The sequence below is a fragment of the Balaenoptera borealis genome, assembly GCF_965194805.1.
Source record: "Balaenoptera borealis genome assembly, chromosome: 19".
Classification (NCBI taxonomy): domain Eukaryota; kingdom Metazoa; phylum Chordata; class Mammalia; order Artiodactyla; family Balaenopteridae; genus Balaenoptera; species Balaenoptera borealis.
Genome location: NC_138878.1, coordinates 15,823,306 through 15,846,562, shown reverse-complemented (window position 1 = coordinate 15,846,562; position 23,257 = coordinate 15,823,306). Strand labels below are relative to the sequence as shown.

General features: G+C 36.3%; 1 pseudogene across 1 annotated transcript in view; it reads right to left on the bottom strand.

The window, feature by feature from the left end:
- Positions 1–10,301: 10,301 nt before the first annotated feature.
- The window catches only part of LOC309617540 (mitochondrial import inner membrane translocase subunit TIM14 pseudogene), a 31,010-nt pseudogene continuing 18,054 nt past the window's right edge, over positions 10,302–23,257 (bottom strand). Inside the window, exon 1 of the transcript in view lies at positions 10,302–23,257. This exon is cut by the window's right edge and continues 18,054 nt beyond it. The product of the transcript in view is annotated as a mitochondrial import inner membrane translocase subunit TIM14 pseudogene (transcript).

Here is a 23,257-nt window from a genome sequence, read left to right as displayed (position 1 = left end):
GTAACACCACTGTGCCTGCAGTACAGAGAATGGACTGGAGGATTGGAGGGGTTCGACTGGCGCAGGAAGCGAGTTAAGAGGCTGTTAAGAGGCAAGAGCAGTGGTGGCCTAGATGAACCAGGCAGGTGTGCCAATGGGGATAGAGAAATGGACAGATTTGAAATCTATTGGAAAGATAGAATCAGTAGCATCTAGTGATTGTTTCAATGTGGTGAGTGAAAAAGAGGTAAGAGCTGAGAAGGATGGCCAGTTTTCAGGCAGTGGCTGACCAAGACATTGCCCACCTACCTGGCCAGATGCCCGGGTTTGTAGTGGGCCATGGGGCTTACAGGAGTAATGTGGTCAGTTGCAGCTGCTGTCTGAGGTGAGACAGCATCACAGGTAAAACTGAAGTATTTAGTCACAGGCTGGAGGTCAGGAAGATGTGTAGAAGCATAGAGGTGTATGATGTTAGAAATGGAAAATGAGGGCAAGTCTGGGGCCAATGTCCAGGTTAGCCTGAGACATCACCCCTACACTCTCAGGGTTCCACATGGCAGTAGGCAGCCTTTATATATATAGTCTAATATGACTCTTTTCTAGTGAACACTGTCCCCCCAGAACAGCCCCTCTAGGCTTTAAATGTCATGGGCAATTCCAAACCTCTGTTGACTCTCCCCTTATCTGCCCTGGAGCCTTGGTACTAGCAGTTAAGGGTTGTGTCTCTATCCCTGAGGCAAATTGGAGGTCACCTTGAACCTGAGATTTTCTTGGGCTCATACTTCCAGGTTCAGAAGATGCTCTTTTCCCTCTGGGACAATGGACCCTGAGGAGCTAAAGCAGAGTGCTCCTAATTCTTCTTCATCCATGTCCTGTTTGTGACATATTCATTCCTCGATCCTTAAGGTTTCTTTTACACCGTTCTGCTGAAACCTGAAACATGCTGAATTTTATCTAGGCATTTCTGCAGCCTTGGCTCTAGAGATGAGTTAGGTTGAATTCAGGTAACTGGTAAATTAACTTTCTAACTTCAAAGTTCAAGTTTTACAAATGATCACAAAATTTTATGATAAAATACAAGTCTTAACACAATGTGAATTGCAGTACTGGTGGGTGGGAATTAAAAAATTAATCTTGTTCAGAAATTAGCATCTAATCTTTCATGAGCCACCTAAGAATGGTAGAACTGTTCATTTGTGTGAATGAAATGCGAATATTTTTTCAGTTTGTTTAATATTAGAAATTCAAGAAGAGGAAGATTCAAAGCATTTCAAAATATTGGTGGCCTTCTTAAGGTGATCATTATAGCAAGCCTCACTGAAAGTAAATAGACCTCTCTTGCTTCTTCATAGACAAACTACGATGGTGAGAATGAAATTAGCACTGAAAGTATTAAAATATTGATAGCAATCATTCCATGTCCAGGCTTTGCCAATTAATAATTAATTTTACCTTGAAGGTAACTGTAAGAGTCAGACTTTTTTTTTATGCTTTCACTTGGCAAGAGTGTTGACTTTTTTCCCCCTCAGTGTTATCAAGTCTCCAGCAAATAACTCACATTTTAATGTGGTTAGTAGCTGGAATTTCTTTTGCATGGTTTCCTATTGATGAAATGAGAAAAAAAAAGTTTGTTGTGAATGGTTTAGAGAAAGCGTGAGTTAGTCGTCTCTCTGATTTATATGTGGCATCAATGGATTCTTACCGTGTCATTTCCTGTTATGTACTTCTCACAGTGTACCTGTTGTTTTAAAAAATGTTTTTCAAGGGCCATACCCACAAGGAGAGGGAATGATCTTTATCCTCTGCACACTGATGATTACAAAAGGGTTATAGATTGTTACAAAATGGATGTTTTCTCACCAAAAAAGGAAGCATCCTTCAGTTTTTATGGCTTTTTATTTGGACAAGATAAGTTTGTCCTGAACTCCTTATATTATCATGAGTGAGTGAACAATCTTGTTGCAATGGTGCTATTTTGTAGTCAGAAGAGGTTATGCTATTTCAGTCTTGATCTTGCTCTAATGGTTGGTAGCAAAACTATGTCCTAATTTATTTTGTATATCCGATAGTTATCTATTCAGAAGTCCCTTGGAATGAATTTTAGGTTATATTTTTTATTTTGATAAATAAAAAGTGGCTAAAATATTCACTCATTCTCTCAACTCTTTGCTGACTGCCTGGTATGTGCTGTTCTAGAAAAAAGTGGATTTAAAGCCAGTTTGTGTCATACTAAAATGGTTATTAAAGAAAAGTGCTCTATTTCTTATTTTCTAAAATGGGACAAGATATTTAAAGCCTTTGGACCTTATACCAAAATGTTTCCCCTTTAAAAATATCTGTCCCTTCCAATTAAAAGAATAGGCTTAATTATTTTGAGTATGTACACTGAGTTTTTTGTTTTTATTTATTTACTTTATTGAAGTATAGTTGATTTACAATGTTGTGTTAATTTCTATTGTACAGCAAAGTGACTCAGTTATAAATATATATGCATTCTTTTTTTATATTCTTTTCCATTATGGCTTATCCCAGGACATTGAACACAGTTCCCTGTTGGTGGGAATGTAAGCCACTATGGAAAACAGTATGGAGGTTCCTCAGAAAACTAAAAATAGAATTACCATATGATCCAGCAATCCCACTCATGGGCACATATTCAGACAAAACGATAATTCAAAAAGATACATGCACCCCTATGTTCATAGCAGCACTGTTCACAATAGCCAAGACATGGAAACAACCTAAATGTACATTGACAGATGAATGGATAAAGAATACTACTCAGCCATAGAAAAGAATGAAATAATGCCATTTATAGCAACATGGATGCAACTAGAGATTATCATACTAAGTGAAGTAAGTCAGAAAGAGAAAAACAAATACCATATGATATCACTTATATGTGGAATCTAAAATATGACACAAATGAACCTACCTACGAAGCAGAAACAGACTCACAGACATAGAGAACAGACTTGTGGTTGCCAAGCGGGGTGGGGTTGGGGAGGGATGCACTGGGAGTTTGTGGTTAGTAGATGCAAACTATTACATATAGAATGGATGGACGAGGTCCTACTGTATAGCACAGGGAACTATATTCAATGTCCTGGGATAAACCATAATGGAAAAGAATATAAAAAAGAATGTATATTAAGAAAAAGAATATATAAATGTATATAAATAAAAAAGAATGTATATTAAAAAATATAAAAAAGAATGTATATAAAAAACTTAGACCTAATAAACAAATTCAGTAAGGTTGCAGGATACAAAATCAATACACAGAAATCTTGCATTTCTATACAAGATGCAAACTATTACATATAGATTGGATGGACAACAAGATCCTACTGTATCGCATATTTAGTTTTCAAGTTATCCCTCCCTCCAGGAAATGTTTTGTTTGAAAATATTTTCTTATGTGCAACTGCAGGGAATGTGTAATTTCCCTAAGTGACCCTGTTCAAATGTTTGAAAACAACACCTAGCACAGTGCCTGGCACACATATTTGTTGATGCTGAGTGTGGTGTAATTCCAGTCTCAAGAATCCAGTAATTCAGTTCCTGCTCTGTGTAGTCACCTGTCTTCTCAGCAGTGCTTTCTTGCCTTTATTTCAGTCTCAGTGCCTCAGCTCCAACTTGACCCAGACCATGCAATCTGCTTGTTAACTACCTAGCCCATAATGAGCAGTTTTCAGACTATTAATTGCAATATTATACATAAGACTTGTAAGCATTGATGATTTTGAATTTAAAAAGTCAGGAATGGAAGGTAGTATTATTTGGGTGACCCCTTGTGTGGATGAAAGAGAAGCTACCGACCAGGTTTCATAAGCCACCGTGTTTACTGTTAATTGTATTTGTGTGGCTTATGGTGTTTCTACCAGTTCCTGTTCCATTGATCCATAGGCATAAGTTATGGTGAGAAACTTGCCAATGAATTAGACACTTATGGTTTTCTGTAGTTACACATGAGATCTATATGGTCAAGCCAGTAGTTTAATTTCTACAATTTTAAGGTCAATAGACATTGTCACTTGTGAAATGTAAGTGAGTCAGTATTTATAATAGCCTTCAGATGGATTTTATTTTGCTCTTTATAGTTACTCTTTCCCTCCATGAATACCTGTGAAAACAAAGATGTACCAACACAGTATAATATTTACAATTTTTCCAGATTAGGTAGAAAGCACCTTTATAGGTTATTTGTGTCAGTTACAGTAGAGTTCCCAATGTAGGCTGACAAGAAATGCTATAATGTTTTATATTCAGCCTTTCAAAACCCTGTTAATTATGCATAAGATAATACTCTTCAATAACATCAGGAGTAGACAAATGAAATCATTAGTTTTATATTCCAGAGCCCCATGTACATCTATTATAACTATGCATTTGGATGCCTCCACCCACATTTCTCAAAATCACTTTTTGATACCTTATAATGTGATATCATAAATGAATATGAAGAATATTATATAGTGTGAAATTGTATCAAAAAGATCTTAGCTTTTGAAAGTTATAAACCTAACTCATTATTTGGAAAGGATAATCTGCTGAGAGTTTATGACAATAGAAGGAGAAGTGTTGATCAACCATTTGCCATTGTCTTTGTTTCAGTAAATAGGGCCTCTGACAAATATGTCATCGACTCCAACATGCTTAACATGCTACCATGGCAGTGTCAGTGTAGATAGAAGTGCATCTTGGTGGTGGTTCCTTCTAGGAATATGAAGTCTAGTTAGAGAAAGGTGCTCTGGCTTCCTGTGAAGCCTGGTTATGACAGGATATCCAACGGTGTATCTGCACATTTCTTTAAGTTTGACACATTCTAGAGAATTATTTTGAGAGGTAAGAGAAGAAATGCACATTGTACATTTAAAATGACTTTGTGAAATGATATGATTTGCCAAATGCACATTATTGTAATTTAGCCAAGATAGGTGGCCAATTGAATGTTCGCAGAACTGTAATTGTCTACGTGCTGTTTGCAAGGCCCTTTCTGATAGAGCTAGAAAAATGCTCCTTTTTCTTTAGGTATCCATTTGGTTAGGAATGCATCCATTACTTATAAATGATGACTCTCTTTTGCTTTTCTTTCTTTTTTTGGGGGGGGGCCTACTGTAAATACAGGTGAAAGTAGTTTCTACTGTGGCTTTTTTCCATTTTTGTGGTTGTACAATATAAATTATTTTTAAATATACTATATGTTATCTTAAATTTCATTCTAAACTATATATTTGTTTAAAAAGAAAAGGGAAATAAAATCTGAGAAAGACAGTCATATCCAAATAGAGGATAGTTTTAGCCATGCGTTTTACATCCAGAATTTCAAAACATGGATGGAAATATTGTCCAAGTTTTTATTATTAAAACCTGGTTAAACTTTTACAAATGTCACTTTGCTGACACCAACCAGAAGCAATTAAAGTGCAAAAATAGAATTGTATCTGTTACAGGAATGATACATTTTAACTGGAAAAAGCCATGAAATAAACATTGGTAGATACAGTGGTACTTCTGTTTTATAATTCTAGAGTATAAACACATGAACAAAATTATAGGAAGGGATTTTCTCTTATTTTGTCTGTGAATTCTACTGTTAGTAGTACTGTAAATGTTAAATATATCTTCTCATTGGAATATTTTTTACTGGAAAAAATAAAATTGAAAAATGAAAAAGCAATCTTTGAAAATTCTGAGTTGTATCTTCCATGTTAGACCTGGACATAGATGTCTATCTCTAGTACCCACATATACTTAGTTCCTAACCTAGTCCTGTCTCTACTAGCTGTTTGACCTTAGGCAAGTTATTTAAATCCCTTTGTGCCTCAGTTTCTTCATCTGCAAAATGAAGCAAAAATATTATAATAGTATTTCCTTCTTTAAGTTGTTATAAAGATTAAATGATTTAATACATGCATCTTGATAGGGATTGGCATAACGTGCAGTGTTAGTTATTCTTAGTTATGCTCTATTAATAAAGTCCTTACTAATTAAAAATGTTTTTTCAATTTATAAATATTGTATATTTTCATTTAAAAAATTTAGAAAATGCAGAAAGACATAAAGAACATAATAAAAATCACTTATCACTCCCCACAGAGATAATCACTGTTATAATCATTTAGTTATAAATCATTCCATTCTTAGCAATTTCACTTTCTTTTGGTTAGTATTTGCCTACTATGCCTTTTTTTGGTTTTTGTTTTGTTTTGTTTTAATATTGTTTATTAGCACAGTAACAAATGGAGACTTAAGTAGTCCACAACATAGAACCAATCCACTGAGCAACTCCTATTCCATGCCTTACAGTTAACAGCTTAAGGTATTTTACTACAGATTTTCACAAGTCCTGATTCAAACCTCTATCTTTTCACAGTAAAGTAGATTGGTATATAAAATAAAATACATAACTACTCATTTCCTATATGGTGTCTTATAGCCATGTGTCCATTTTATATATATGAGATGACAGTCTCTAAAAGCAGTTAAATATCAATGTTCCCTTCCAAGAAGGGAAAACAAATTCCAATTTTTTTAAACAAAAAACTGTGTAGTCAATAGACAGGGAAGATGGCGGAGTACAAAGATGTGCGCTCACTCCCTGTTGCGAGAGCACCGGGATCACAGTAACTGCTGAACAATCATTGACAGGAAGACACTGGAACTCACCAAAAAAGATACCCCACATCCAGAGACAAAGGAGAAGCCGCAATGAGATGGTAGGAGGGGTGCAATCACAATAAAATTAAATCCCATAACTGCTGGGTGGGTGACTCACAAACTGGAGAACCATTATACCACAGAAGTCCACCCACTGGAGTGAAGGTTCTGAGCTCCACATCAGGCTTCCCAACCTGGGGGTCCAGCAACAGGAGGAGGAATTCCCAGAGAATCAGACTTTGAAGGCTAGTGGGATTTGATTGCAGGACTTTGACAGGACTGGGGGAAACAGAGACTCCACTTTTGGAGGGCACACACAAAGTAGTGTGCACATCAGGACCCAGGGGGAAGGAGCAGTGACCCCATAGGAGACTGAACCAGACCTACCTGCTAGTGTTGGAGGGCCTCCTGAAGAGGCGAGGGGTGGCTGTGCCTCACCATGAGGACAAGGACACTGGTAGCAGAAGTTCTGGGAAGTACTCCTTGGCATGAGCCCTCCCGGAGTCTGCCATTAGCCGCACCAAGGAGCCTGTAGCCTCCAGTGCTGGGTCGCCTCAGGCCAAACAACCAACAGGGAGGGAACTCAGCCCCACCCATCAGCAGACAAGCAGATTAAAGTTTTACTGAGCTCTGCCCACCAGAGCAACACCCAGCTCTACCCACCACCAGTCCCTCCCATCAGGAAGCTTGCACAAGCCTCTTAGATAGCCTTATCCACCAGAGGGCAGACAGCAGAAGCAAGAAGAACTACAGTCCTGCAGTCTGTGGAACGAAAACCACATTCACAGAAAGATAGACAAAATGAAAAGGCAGAGGGCTATGTACCAGACGAAGGAACAAGATAAAACCCCAGAAAAACAACTAAATGAAGTGGAGATAGGCAACCTTCCAGAGAAAGAATTCAGAATAATGATAGTGAAGATGATCCAGGACCTTGGAAAAAGAATGGAGGCAAAGATCGAGAAGATGCAAGAAATGTTTAACAAAGAGCTAGAAGAATTACAGAACAAACACCTAGAAGAATTAAAGAACAAACAAACAGAGATGAACAATACAATAACTGGAATGAAAAATACACTAGAAGGAATCAGTAGCAGAATAACTGAGGCAGAAGAACGGGTAACTGACCTAGAAGACAGAATGGTGGAATTCACTGCTGTGGAACAGAATAAAGAAAAAAGAACGAAAACAAATGAAGACAGCCTAAGAGACCTCTGGGACAATATTAAACGCAACAACATTCGCATTATAGGGGTCCCAGAAGGAGAAGAGAGAGAGAAAGGACCAGAGAAAATATTTGAAGAGATTATAGTCGAAAACTTCCCTAACATGGGAAAGGAAATAGCCAGCCAAGTCCAGGAAACGCAGAGAGTCCTAGACAGGATAAACCCAAGGAGAAACACACCGAGACACATAGTAATCAAACTGACAAAAATTAAAGACAAAGAAAAATTATTAAAAGCAAGCAAGGGAAAAATGACAAATAGCATACAAGGGAACTCTCATAAGGTTAACAGCTGATTTCTCAGCAGAAACTCTACAAGCCAGAAGGGAGTGGCACAATATATTTAAAGTGATGCAAGGGAAGAACCTACAACCAAGATTACTCTGCCTGGCAAGGATCTCATTCAGATTTGACAGAGAAATCAATAGCTTTACAGACAAGCAGAAGCCAAGAGAATTCACTGCCACCAAACCAGCTCTACAACAAATGCTCAGGGAACTTCTCTAAGTGGGAAACACAAGAGAAGAAAAGGGCCTACAAAAACAAACAAAAGACAATTAAGAAAATGGTAATAGGAACATACATATCGATAATTACCTTAAATGTGAATGGATTAAATGCTCCAACCAAAGGACACAGGCTCACTGAATGGATACAAAAATAAGACCCATTTATATGCTGTCTACAAGAGACCCACTTCAGACCTAGGGACACATACAGACTGAAAGTGAGGGGATGGAAAAAGATATTCCATGCAAATGGAAATCAAAAAAAAGCTGTAGTAGCAATACTCATATCAGATAAAATGGACTTTAAAATAAAGACTATTACAAGAGACAAAGAAGGACACTACATAATGATCAAGGGATCAATCCAAGAAGAAGATATAACAATTATAAATATATATGCACCCAACATAGGAGCATCTCAATACATAAGGCAAATGCTAACAGCTGTAAAAGTAGAAATGGACAGTAACACAGTAATACTGGGGGACTTTAATACCTCACACCAATGGACAGATCATCCAGACAGAAAATTAATAAGGAAACACAAGCTTTAAATGACACAATAGACCAGATAGATTTGGTTGATATTTATAGGACATTCCATCTGAAAATAGCAGACTATACTTTCTTCTCAAGTGCACATGGAACATTCTCCAGGATAGATCACCTCTTGGGTCACAAATCAAGCCTAGGTAAATTTAAGAAAATTGAAATCATATCAAGCATCTTTTCTGACCATGATGCTATGAGATTAGAAATCAGTTACAGGGAAAACAATGTAAAAAAACACAAACACGTGGAGGCTAAACAATACGTTACTAAATAACCAAGAGATCACTGAAGAAATCAAAGAGGAAATCAAAAAATACCTAGAGACAAATGACAATGAAAACACGATGATCCAAAACCTATGGGATGCAGCAAAAGCAGTTCCAAGGGGGAAGTTTATAGCTATACAAGCCTACCTCAAGAAACAAGAAAAATCTCAAACAATCTAACCTTACACCTAAAGGAACTAGAGAAAGAAGAACAAACAAAACCCAAAATTAGTAGAAGGAAAGGAATCATAAAAATCAATAATAAATGAAATAAAAGCAAAGAAAACAATAGCAAAGATCAATAAAATTAAAAGCTGGTTCTTTGAGAAGATAAACAAAATTGATAAACCTTTAGCCAAACTCATCAAGAAAAAGAGGGAGAGGACGCAAATTAATAAAATTAGAAATGAGAAAGGAGAAGTTACAACGGACACTGCAGAAATACAAAGCATCATAAAAGACTACTACAAGCAACTCTATGCCAATAAAATGGACAACCTGGAAGAAATGGACAAATTCTTAGAAAGGTATAAACTTCCAAGACTGAACCAGGAAGAAATAGAAAATATGAACAGACCAATCACAAGTAATGAAATTGAAAGTGTGATTAAAAATCTTCCAACAAACAAAAGTCCAGGACCAGATGGCTTCACAGGTGAATTCTATCAAACATTTGGAGAAGAGCTAACACCCATCCTTCTCAAACTCTTCCAAAAAATTGCAGAGGAAGGTATGTATGATAAATACATACCTAGATCAATTTCTTAGGTTAAGTTGTGGCTAAATTCATTTTTTTAAAAAAATTATTTATTTATTATTTATTTATTATTTTAATTTTTGGCTGCGTTGGGGCTTCGTTTCTGTGTGAGGGCCTTCCCCAGCTGCGGCGAGCGGGGGCCACTCTTCATCGCGGTGCGCGGGCCTCTCACCACCGCGGCCTCTCCCGTTGCGGAGCAGAGGCTCCAGACGCTCAGGCTCAGCAGTTGTGGCTCACGGGCTCAGTTGCTCCGCGGCATGCGGGATCCTCCCGGACCAGGGCTCAAACCCGTGTCCCCTGCATTGGCAGGCAGACTCTCAACCCCTGCGCCACCAGGGAAGCCCCTAAATTCATTTTTAAGTTCAAGGTTCTAAGTGGCTGGGGGAGTCCTCTGTTCCTTGAACAGCCTTCTGTCCCAATGAGATGAGCCCCTACTATAACAACCTGTGCTAATTCCATCATATTTATCACATTGTATTTTAATTATCAGTTTATCAGTCTCCCATCAGATTGGGGATTCCTTCAGGGAGAGACTCTCTTGTTCACTTTGTCTTGAAATAGGTACCAATTTATTTGACAAATGAGTAATGAACAACACTTCAGATGGCATGCATTTATCCATAATTATTGAGTATTAACCTACAAATATTCTATAATCTGATTTTAAATCCTCAAATTTGTACCAAGGCTTTGATTTAGCTAATACTAATTTTTAAAATGTGTAGCTTTGAGGCATTTTATTATAAAAAGCTGGTACTCATATATATAAATGAGTAAGAACTTAAAATTCATCATACATTTACTTCATTTTTTAGCTTGACCTTCTAGTAAATCTTTAGCTTCATTGATTTTGGCTGCTATATAAGGAGGTCCTCCCTTGTCTGGGTGATTAAAAGCATAATTGGTCGATGAGCATCTCTTATCTTTCCCTTATTGGCAGTAGGGCTTACACCTAGTATTAATGCTGCTTCCTGTTTTGTCATTTTGGGTTCAAACCCACCTCTGAAGGTGTAATAGCCACCACTGAAGGCAGATTTTGGTAGACTTTGAAAAACTTGTTTTACTTGAGGCTCCATATGCTTCGTGGCTTGCAAAGCATAATGGCCTGCAAATCCTGCAGCAGCAATGGTCAGTCCAACTGCTACGACTGTACTGGCCATGGTTCCCGCTTGGCTCCTCTGCCTCCACCGGGAGCACCCAAGTTCTTAGTTTTTATATCTTTGACAGTCTGCTTTTATTTGAACTCTTATGTGATTGTTTAGCTAGGTATGGAATTGTAGGTTATGTTATTTTCCCTTAGTATTTTGAAGTTACTGCTGTCTTTGTGCATCTCTTGTTGCCTTTGATAGGATTCCTGTTGGTTTGATTATTGTTCCTTTGAAGGTAGTTTATCTTTTCTCTCTTGCAGCTTTCACACTTTTTTCTCTTTTTTCTTGGTGTTCTGTAGTTTCACTACAGTGTTGTATCTTTGTTTAGTCTGGAGAGTTAAGGAGCTCTTTCAATCTGAATATTTATATCTTCACTTCTGAAAACTTTAAAAATATTATCTCTTTCTTCACTGTAGTGTCTTTTTCACAGATAACTATCATATGCTGGATCTTCTGTCTAAATTTCTCTTTCATATTTTCCATTATTTAACTTCCTGTGGTACATTATAGGTGACTTCTTTAGACCTATCTTCCAATTTAGTAAATTTCTCTTCCTCTTTGTGTTGTGTGCTCTTTAACGTAGCATTGTTTTGTTTGCCAGTGATAGAATTTTTTTCAGATTTTCCATTTTTAATAATACACGCATACCTTGTTTTATTGTGCTTCACTTTCTTGCACCTCACAGATCCTGTTTTTTGCAAATTGAAAGTTTGTGGCAATGCTCTGTTGAGCAAGTGTACTGGCACCACTTTTCCAACAGTGTTTGCTCACTTCATGTCTCTGTCACATTTTGGTAATTCTTACAATATTTCAAACTCTTTCATTAATATTATATTTGTTATGGTGATCTGTGACAGTTATCTTTGATATTACTACTGCAACTCGCTGAAGGCTCAGATGATGGTTAGCATTTTTTTAGCAATAAAGTATTTTAAAATTAAGGTATGTACATTGATTTTTTAGATACAATGCTATTGCACACTTAATAGACTACAGTGGAGTTCAAATATAACTGTTACATGCACTTGGAAATCAGAAAATTCATGTGATTCGCTTTATTGTGATACTTGCTTTATGGTGGTGATCTAGAACTGAACCTGCAGTATCTCTCAGGTATGCCTGTACCTTGATCCTGCCATGTGGAATCTATTATCTTTTTCATCTGCTTAATGGCTATAAACATTTATTTTAAAATTCTTTTTGAATTGCTTTAGTATTCAAAGTTATTTGATTATGAGCTTTTGTTGCATTCGCAAACTTTCGTAGCATTGGATTGCTTTGTATTCTTTGCAATCTTTCTGAGTTCATCAGTACTAATTATACATTTATAGGTACATGCTGGATTGTGGAAGCACCCTTATGGGACAATTTTGTGCTTTACTGTGGACGTATGGGTTTCCCAGGTTTGGACCACTTTTTATACTAATTTTTTAGTTTGGACTTTGCTAATAGCTCAAAGAATTTTACACTCTGCTGGCATGCCTTGCAGGCCAGGGAATTCAAAATTGTCATGACTGACTCTGCTTCCTGCTGTACCTTGAGGCAAACCTTGTCTTTAGACTGTTGGGAGTTTTATCTACTTCTAGTTCACCCCCTGGTCTTGCTTCTTGGAGGAAGTTCAGGACTCAAAATCTTGACTTTTTGTGTCATTGCCACAATCTACATCCATTTCTTCCAGAGGGACACATGGCTTATTTTTCTGGGACCTAGAAATGTATTTTTCTTATCTTAAGCTCCAGCTGTGTACTTTGAAAAATTTCTTCAAATTTTATTTAGAATTTCTAGATGTCTTTGAAGTGGGAGGAGAGACTTCACACCTCAGATCCATTTGCTATCTTTGCTGGAAAGGCCTCCAATTTTTACTTTTTATTTTTTTAAATAAACTTGGGCATATTATATATGTGTGTGTATATATGTATACATATACATATGTATGTATATATATGCTTTGTTAATTGCTTTTGTACCTCTAAGAGTTTATCATGAAACTTATGCCATTATTAATCTTCTAAACCATGATTCTTTAGTAGTTATTTTCCACAGAATGGACGTATTACTTATCTAGGCAATCCCTGTTGTTGCATCTTAAGTTTCTGATTTTTTTTGCAATTATAATTGATTTTTCTGTGAATACCTTTATGTATGTATCTTTGTGAGCATCTCTGCCAGGACTACCTTCTTAGAGGTGAAAGAATTGTTGTATAACAGGATAGAATCTTAATAATTTGAAAGACTGATAAAATATTAGTGATGGGAAGTACTCGGATGTATCGCAAAAATTCTGAACATTAAGGAAAAAAGGAACAGGGTAAAATTGTGAGAGGAAGATAGAAATACAATGGATTAGAACTTTATACCATTGTAAATGTCAAATCTCTGTTCACTGAGTTCATACAACAGACATTTAAGACATTACGTTGAGTATTGTAACTAATAGGAAGGGATAAGAAATGAATAAGACATGGTTTCTGTTCTTCAGAAGAATATAGGTGAACTCTTAATGAAGATAAATAGAACTATATGGAACTCTAATAAAAAGGCAGCCATAAGTAAGTAATATACTTCAGGTAACAGGAGGCTGCTGTGAGATCTCAGAAGGATCTACCTAATCCAGCTTGAGGAGGGGCCATATCTACCTAATAATTTACAACTCTTAAAATGATAAGAAAAAGGTTTAAGCAACAATGAACACATGGTTATAGGAGGAATAGTTGACCCAGTTAATAATTTTGTGTGTATAATTACCTCAATAAGCATTTTCTTGAATGAGTGAGTTGCCTCTCAACATGGCTCGCTCCTAGTCCAAATGGTTTGTTACCATGTCACCAGCCAGAACAACAGTGTCAAGCCTGTTCTTTAGCTTCTTTACAGCAGCCACACCCTAACAGTCATCGCAACTTCCTTCTTCCCGATAGAAACTTCATTGGTCTGGTTTTCCACCATTCTTATACATGGCTATGTGCTTCAGAAGAAGCTAGGCCCATCTCCTGCTATAGGGTTCCAGCTAATCTAAGTCAGTCATAGAGTGTTCCCTTGCCAATGACTGGTTTAGGCATAGGCATGTAATACAATTTTGGCAGGAGGAAAATTTTGCTTGGGGCTTTCTTGAAAAGGTTTATTCACCCATATAATGAGGAAAAGATGGTCCTTTCACTGGCTATTGTTGGTTCTGGATATTGTACTTGGAACTGTTGCAGTCATCTTGCCATCTGTCTTAGGATGAAGTCAGTACATAGGAAGGTGAAGCTAAGAAGGAGAGAGGAAACCTGGAGGCTGCTCTGCTACTTAATGTTGTGATAATAAATGCCCAGATGGTTTGAGTTATGTTTTTCTATTACCTGAAGCCAAAATCTTCCTAACTGATGCAGGAGGCAAGGTGCCCCTTGGGACTCTTGTCACCTCAGGACAATCCCTGTAATCTACTCAAGTGTCTCATGCAGGGATGCAGGCGATGTTCTGGGTGACTTGGGCTGTTTTCCTATTTGTTGCCTTTGGACAGTTACCAGAATAACTGGATATTTGCATTTCCATATCACAATGTCTCTTTCTAACCTTTCTTTTCTAACTTAAAAGTAGGTTCTTCCAGTTGATTTTTGAATGACCTAAAACCAAGAGAACTATTGATATTGCACAGTAGTGATCCATGTATTTCCTATTCAATTCCTTTGTCATGAAAATTAGGGAAAAATACACAATGAAAATTAGTTTTGGCTAAATATTATGAAAAGTAAAAATTTCCACTTTTCAAATGTGTTAAGATAGCTTGCATTTATTGCTTCCTTTGTTTCTTCACTGTGCCGTGACCATAGCTTATCACTCACTTTGAAACTTTTTTCAAGCATCGAAACTCTTTTTGTTTCCAAATGATTTCTAAATGATCAACAGCACCTCCCCTGCTGAAAAAGCAGTTGTAATAAATTAGCTTAAGTTGATTTTATAAATTCGAATTTATAATTGGAGAGTATGGGGGACAATTACAGCTTGAGGTCACCTTGAGCAAGTGACTTGTTTGTTTTAGATTCCCATGTTGAGAGAATTCTGATTCACATCTATAAGTAGTTGCAAGTTTTAGCATTTTGTTTGTTTGCTTAAGAAGCTTGTTTTTGTAATCTCTTGAGTAAGGATGGTTAGAAATACTTTATTCACAGTTCACAGAGGAGCAAGTTAACCTGGTTGCATAACGTAATGTAGTGAAAATTTCAGATATGAATATTATAATATTGGTATATAATATTCTTGTGTGTGCCTGTATTTAAATACCATTTTAGAAATAAGTGCTGTTTAAATGAAGAAATTAAAATAGCACAGTTTTTGTAACCCTTGAAGTGCCCCGGCATAGCTTGAATTTGAAGACCACTGCTTTTCAAAAATTATTTTTTACAATTCTTCTCACACCATGTAGCAATAATTTGATGAACTTCGTCTCCCTTGAGCTGCTCGAAGGCAGGGCTTGTGTCTCATTTATGGTGAATTTAGGTGCACAGTTTTATTTTTACATGGTTACCCTTCCTTACACCAACTGAGAGCTTTCCAAGGCAATATTCCTCATCCATATAGCACAGTGCCCACTGCATGGAATATCTGTGGAATGAATTCTATTACATCCCAGCAAACATTTCTCGCCTATTCTATCTGTTCAGTTTAAAGAAGACCAAATTAGGGGTTGATTTCATTGAAGCTTCTCTTAAAGTATATGTATGTAGATCCATTTATGGTAACTTTTGTTGTTTTCTTTATGTATGAGATAAAAAGATACTTGTAGAAATTTAGGAAGTATAGAAAATTACGAAGAAAATAATCACTGTGAAGCTTTTGCATTTCCTTTCAGTCTTTCTTCTCTGTATATATTAGTTATGTAAATGATGTCTACGTCCTGCTTATTTTCCCTAACATAAGTGGGCATTTCTTCACTCTATTAAAAAGTTTTCATAAGCCTAATTTTAATTGCTATGTGAACTATTCAATCTTATGAAAGTACCATGGTTTATTTTATGCATTGTCTATTCTTAGACATAAAGTTTCTAATCTGCTTTTATAAATTATGCATTACAAAATGCTATGATATTTTTCATATAATGTATCAACTGTGCAAAGATTTATTTGTTTAGCATAAATTCCTGAAAAAAAGAAAGTACTGGGCCAAAGGCACAAACATTTTCAAGGCTCTTGTTTTATTTTTGCTTTAGATAAATTTGTCATTGTTCCTGTTTATACTAGAGAAGTTGTATCTGTTTGGTTGCAGTTGGATGATTGTTGATGCCTCAGAAAATTCTGAGAATTAAGAATTTTAGAATTTAGATGACAGTAGAAGCAAAAGCTAAGTTAGATTTATCAAATGAAGTGGATAACAGAACCAGGGCATCATGCTTTTTAAGAGAATTGGCTTTCAGACACTATATCTTGAGTCTCATTTCCTTGGGGATTCTACCTTCCAGGGCTTTTTGTAGCCCTGATTCTTGCTGGATTTACATTTCCTGAGTTTCATTTGTGTCTGACCTTTCCCTAAAGAGCAAGGGATGGAGAACCTTGTCGGGAATGCACTCCAGTTAAGAACCAGCACCAATTTATTTTCTCACAGGCTGACCTTGGGTTCTGGCCAGAGGAATACAGACCTGATTTCTCCTCTTGATTTTGCATTAACGAAGCTTTTTAAAGCTCACACGTGTGGAAAGACTTGATAGAGTGGGAACATCATTTTGTTTCAGGGAAAGGATAATATGTATAAGGGGAAATGTTAAGTCTGGATTCTTACGTATTTAAAAATTTTAACCTATTTACCCAGAAGCAGAAATGATTTGGGGCTTAGAAAAAAGTCACAGATAATTTGAAATTCATATGTTGTTATTCGATTTAAAGTCATATCTTTCTTCATCTAGATCATATCAGTCTAATTCTAAGAGAAGCATCCAAGCGGTTTGAATGGAATTTTTTTTTAATGTAAAGAAATGACACATTAAAAAAACAACAACAACAAATTGGCTTCCCACAGTGGCAGACTTGCAGCTGTTAACTAATTCCATAATGAGCGGTATATACCCACACATTTTCCAAATTAAATATGGGTATATACAGGCCTGGCTTAAGATTCTGTAATACAGACACTTTACCTGCTAAGGAAAAAAAATTAAAACCAAGATTGCCCCAAGGGTTATAAGCACTGAGGGAGAGGTAAGAATAAAAAAGCCAGAGAGAGGGAATGATGTGACTTTGTAGAATGCCTACTTAGGACAGAGAGGGGAGGAGATTGTAGGGATGGTTGAAGGATAATGCAAGTGCCTGGGCATTGCTTAGAAGATCTGATCAGTTATCCAGATCAAGTCATGCTTACATTATTAGAACCTGGGTATTAAGAACTGCCATTCAGGCAAGTACTGATGATTGTTTTTTGCTAGGAGGTATATTAGAAATTATACAGTACTTCTGAAAAAAAAATTCTATTTGCCCTCCCCTGTAAAATTCTTTTTCAGATAGTGAAATTACATTTTTGTGACTTAAACTTAATTTGGATTCAGTTCAATTCAGTTTTTGAAAACGAGAAATTAATCCTGAACTGGGCTAAAACTTGGATTGCTAGAAAGGCTGATCATTGCATCTCCCCCTAGCCTGCAAATTTTTTGAGAATCCCATTAAATTTGATTCAGGAGTCCCTTACCAGCCAAATGTATTGTTTCCATGGATACAATTAATGGGGAAAGCAATTTTATAAGACTGATGTGAAAAATGAGCACTTCATCAGCCCCCCTGCTGGTCGCGTTTAGAGACTGGAGGAAGGAAGTCAGCTCTTGTGGGCTTGGAAGAAGCTCTGTGGTGTAAAGGGGGCAAAACAATGAAAGCAGAAGTCAGAAGTGTCTTTTTAAGTGTAAGGAATTAACCCTGAAGATTTAATTGGAAAATGCCACTAAATTGTGACACCTTTTCACACACTTTCTGTTTACAGAATCCACTCTGTGACAACCTTAAAAAAAAAAAAAAAAAAAAAAAAAAAAACCAACCCAAAACCCTAAAAGACCATTCCTTAAAAATACAGACCTCCCTTCTCCTTTAATTGCTGAAACAGGTTTTAGGGTATTTGGTGCAAGACAGATAGACCCAAGAAAGAATGAAAGCCTTAATGAAATGAAGGACTCACTAGCTCTTAACTGTCACTAATTTCTACCACAACATTTAAGTTTTAGGTAATGATGACTCAATCATCAAAATTTCTCTTGATTAGCGTTTTTATTCATTTATTCTCTGAAATACATACAATGGGGTGAAATCGATATCACCTCATCTCATTTTCCAAAATATTAAAGTGAAAATAATAGAACCACAATGCAATTTTCTAAGCATCAAAGAATGCTTTCACTCCACTGCCCCAAGCCCAGAGCAGAAATCTAGAGAGATTTCTTGACAAATTCAGAGCCCTGCTGTACAATGGTTACATGGCATTTGAATAACTATTAAAAAAATGTTTTTTAAAGCCTACTCTAATTTGGGGAAGAAATGAGGCTGGAACAATTCTGTGTTCAGTTTAATATCACTGTGCAGCTTGTGACAAAAATGTTGCCCTTTTCCTATTTTTCCTGACTGGAAATAGGGGATAGGCAACTTAAAAAAAAAAAAAAAAAAAAAAGTAGCGTGTGAACAAGTACATTTCAGGGTGAATAAATTCAGTTTAATTGCATACAAGCAAATCCATTTAAGAAACTATTTGTTTATATTTTCTGCAATACAGCTGTCCTGTTTTTTTCCTTTTCTTTCTTTCTTTCTTTTCTTTTTTTTTTTTTTTGAGATTGTTTGAAAGGGGGCTGTTAAAAAGCTGCTTTCCCCTGCAGAGGGCAGTCTGCCTCTACAAAATACACACAACCCCAGCAGCATTTGAGCATAGAGAATAAATATGTAAAATTATTTTCTTAAGCTGTGAATGTAAATAATTCTTTTTGTTTTTGGATAAGACTATGGGAAAAAAGTCTTCTATATTAGGAAAGTGTAGATTGTGTGTAGCTCTATGAGAGTGTTTTCCTCTTGCCCTTTTATGTATTGTTTGGCTGACCATTTTTTTTTCTTTTTTCAGTTTGAAGGCATTTTTGAATAAGCATTGAGCAAGAGAGATAACAAATAAGGTCCCACATGGAGGGGGAAACAGTAATCAGGAGAATAAGAGAAACCTCAGGCTGGATTGTAGATTAAAAATATATTTGTGTTAAGAATTCGAGGGCCTACAAATTGTATTGCAAAGGCAGAGAAAGTAAAACATACCACCTGATATTTTTTTTAAATACAGAAATTAATTTCAATTTAAAGAGGTTTCTATCTGCAGCTGGAGATATTTAATCTGAAAAGTGTGAGAAAATAGGTATTTCTTTCTGTAATATTTCTCTCCTGTTTGATGTATGTCTCTGTCTGAGAGAGGAATGGATTAAATAGAGGCAGCTCTTCCAGAGGAGAATTGGAACCTTTCGAGAAGAGGCGCTGATAAGCGTGTAACTGATGCACAGATAAATACAAGACAACAGAATTCCAAAACAGTTTAATTGTAGATTTTCTGGACTTTCAAGGTAGAAGGGAACACTTTCTGCTGACCAGGAGAAAAGTGCCTAGAGATATTGTGGAGCCTTAGTTTAAGGGTGTGTGAAAAATGATCAAGCTGCACATGATCATTTCCATAGATCATCTTCAGTGGGCAAAATAAGCCACCTTCCTTGTGTAGAAATTCATAAACACTGAAAAAAACATTATATGGTTTTTGTTTATTGAAATCATAAAGAAAGAATTGTATAAAAGGCTCCTTAAAAACACAATAACTAGTATAGGAAAAATGCTCAGCAACTTATATCTTGGGAATATTACAGGAATCTGCAGCTAACACCGATTTTCACGTCACGAATGCAAGTTTGGAAATACCTTTGAGAATATCTCTTTTGCTGCTTGCCTGCCTATTTACTTGCCAGGATTTTCTCAGTTCCTTTTCTAAAGCAGTTTGAAAATGTGATTTCGTGTCGAGATGCTTTTGTGAAGTGCAGTTTATTTATTCGCTTCTCACCACATATGTTTTTATTAATGTGCAATTATTACATAGCAAGATAACGCCAGCACAAAATATATTGTCTCTAAATGAAGAGGAGGGACTGTAAGTGGTTTAATTTTTGAAACTTAAATTTTTGAAGCTGGCTCTCAAAGCACACAGCTTTGTAGTCTGCGATTTATGACAGCTGCGGTCGAGCCAGGTGGAGCAAAAGCAGCAAAATGGCAGGACAACTACTGTAAGGGAAGGTCATGAGGAGTCTTCTCAGTTTCCAGTGTGAAATTTAATCAGGTTCCATAGAATGATGTGATTTCTCTTGTTAGCCCATTCTGAACTATTTTGAAAATATAAATTATAAACCTTTCAAATTTAAAACACAGGGAGATTCAGAACTGCCTAGGTTGTCATCCGGGTGTTTATTTTGACACCATGAATTTTATTTTTGCAAGTTTATTTTAATCAAGTGGCCCATTCTACATCATATTGATATTGCACATAAAATTGTGGTTGTTAGCTTCAACCATTTAGAAAGAATTTTATTTTAGCAAGTTTATTGTGATCAAATAGTTTATTATATTGACATTGTTCTATCCTATCACAGTTGCCAAGGCCAACCACATATAATTTTTCTTTTCCAGAACTATACAACAAGTATAAAACGTTTGCATACATCAAACTAGCTCATCTTTGAGGGGTATTTCAACCAGTGCAGAAACAGTTGGGCATTGCTTATAACTTCTAACCACATCTTCAAAAGTTATGTTATGCCCATTTGTTTTAAATGAACACTACATAAAACTCTTTAATATTAAAAATTAAATGATTATGAAATGTACAAAGTACTATTAAGACTTCCAGATATTTGTAGAGTTACAATGTTAGATTGGTTATTTTTCACTAAAAAAAATGGAAAACGTTGAACCTGTGAAATTTGTGTGCATTTTGTGTCACCAATATTGATACAGCTTAAGAGAGTGATGCTTTCTCTTTTTCTCTTCACTCACATAAACACACACACACACAGACATATGTAGATGTATATATAAAATGCATAATAGTCTTATGTACAAAAATATGCCTACTTTCTTCCATGGCTAGTGAGGTACATCTAATCAGCTATTTGTAAATTAGTACCCTTGCCAAAATATGTTAACTTTTACAGTCTGTCAAGTGCATTGTGCACACCACGTAATCCACACAGTTGAATTTGTCTTCTTCTTCCTAAAACCTTGGGAACAATGCTAACAGAGAAAAGAGTGGGTGGTTTTCACATGGCTTGAAAATTTTAAATAACATTTCGACTTGTGTATGTATTTACTATTAAGTGATCTTAATGCCTTGATTTTTTTAAAGTATTGTCTTAGAAATTTTCATAATTTCAATGTATACTTAAAAGTATACCAAAATATATATTTTTTCCTGTCACCTCAAGAAAACTCAATTTAACTCACTTTCACATTTGATTTGAAAAACAGAAGCATTCAGCGCTGTGGTTACCCTTGTCTTGAGTCGGCATTGTACAGCATTTTCTTGCCACCTTCCACAGCCGAGTGCAAAAAAAACCCACAGTGGGAACCCTGATTTTTCAGCCATTCTGTATCTTTGTTGCTGTAGACTCTTAATTCTGCTTCTGTTTATAATATTTGCGTTTGCTCTTATTATACCAAAAGAAATTCCTTGGAATGCATAGTCACTTTCTCCTCATTCCTTTCATTTGCAGATGAAAGGCAAATGCAGATTTAAAAAAAATAAATAAATACGATGTGGTTAGGACCATTCATCACACTCCCTGTCTGCTGGATCTTTGTTTCTGTTTCATGCTGTGTGCATTACATTACATTTCTGAACCTGTTGTGAGTGTTTTGTTTTGTTTTGTTTTTTAGCATTTTTCTTTTGTAGTTTATTAAAATAAAAATATTTTCAGTCAGCAGAAATCTCATTGGTTCTTCTGGAAATCTTGCCCCACAGGCCTTTGCAGGACAAGAACAGATTGTCCAGGGCCTAATTCTGAGCATTGTTTTTTATGAGGAAATCAAAAGTATAATTGTGAAAACCCAGTGTGTCCTTTTATGTCTGAAAAGGAGAATTAAATTGCTGGTGGCAAAGCAACAGGGGATAGAGAGAGAGTGGATGTGAGGCAGGCCCTCTGGAATGAGGGATTTGTTGTTGAAAGTAAGGGGAGAGTCCACTTCAGTATGTACACAAGTGAGTGTGCATTTGGCAGGTAGATCACGGAACCCAGAGAGTACAATGCAGCAGAAATTGAAAAGGAGTAAATGCAATAAAATGGTCCCTTTGGCCATTCAGTTTGCTCCTGTCAAATTCTTAAAAACCCTAATTTGCAAATATTAGAGAAAACACTGATTCGAACTTGGACGATGAACTAAATACCTACTAACTGTGGTTCTTTCTAGGAAAAAAAAAAAAAAATCTTTATATTCTTGAGGGATTTTTACCCAGATGTTATTCTTGACAGGACTACTCTAGCTTTTTGACCTGTGCTTTTATTTTTAATTCTGAGGAGAAGTAGCTTGAAATTTTGATTTCATTTGTGCTAATTCCACTTTCTGTATCTGATCACTAAATAGCGTATCATGATTTGGGACTTGTGGCATAACTGTTCTAGATCACTAAATTTAATGAAGTTCTAAGACCATCATCAGAGGTCTTTCATGGGAATATTCAGACAGTTTTGAATTTTGCCATATGACGAACAGCATCTCCGCATATTTTAGGGTATATATGTAAGACAAAAGATTCTGTGAAAACACTTCATGTTCCAAGGTTAACTGGGATGTAACAAAATAGATGTCAAAAACAAACAAACAAACAAACCCAGTGCTGTGAATCCTGACAAAACCTTGGTGGTGTGACAGAACCTCGGTGGTGTGCTGTGGTGGACAAATGGTTAAAATATACACTCATTGGAGTATGAAGGCAGTTCTTCTCGGCTGTCAGATAGTTTGACCAGTGTCAGGCTATCCTGACGCGTGCAGCATACCTTCATTGCATCATAAATAAAACAGACAAATTACTTTTTTTTTTTCCCTCTAGGATGGAATAAGCACCATGAGAGGGGAGGGAAAAGGATTAAGAGGGGGGAGGGGTGACTTGGAGGGTTGGTGGGGAGGTAGTGAGTGAAGAATTAGAA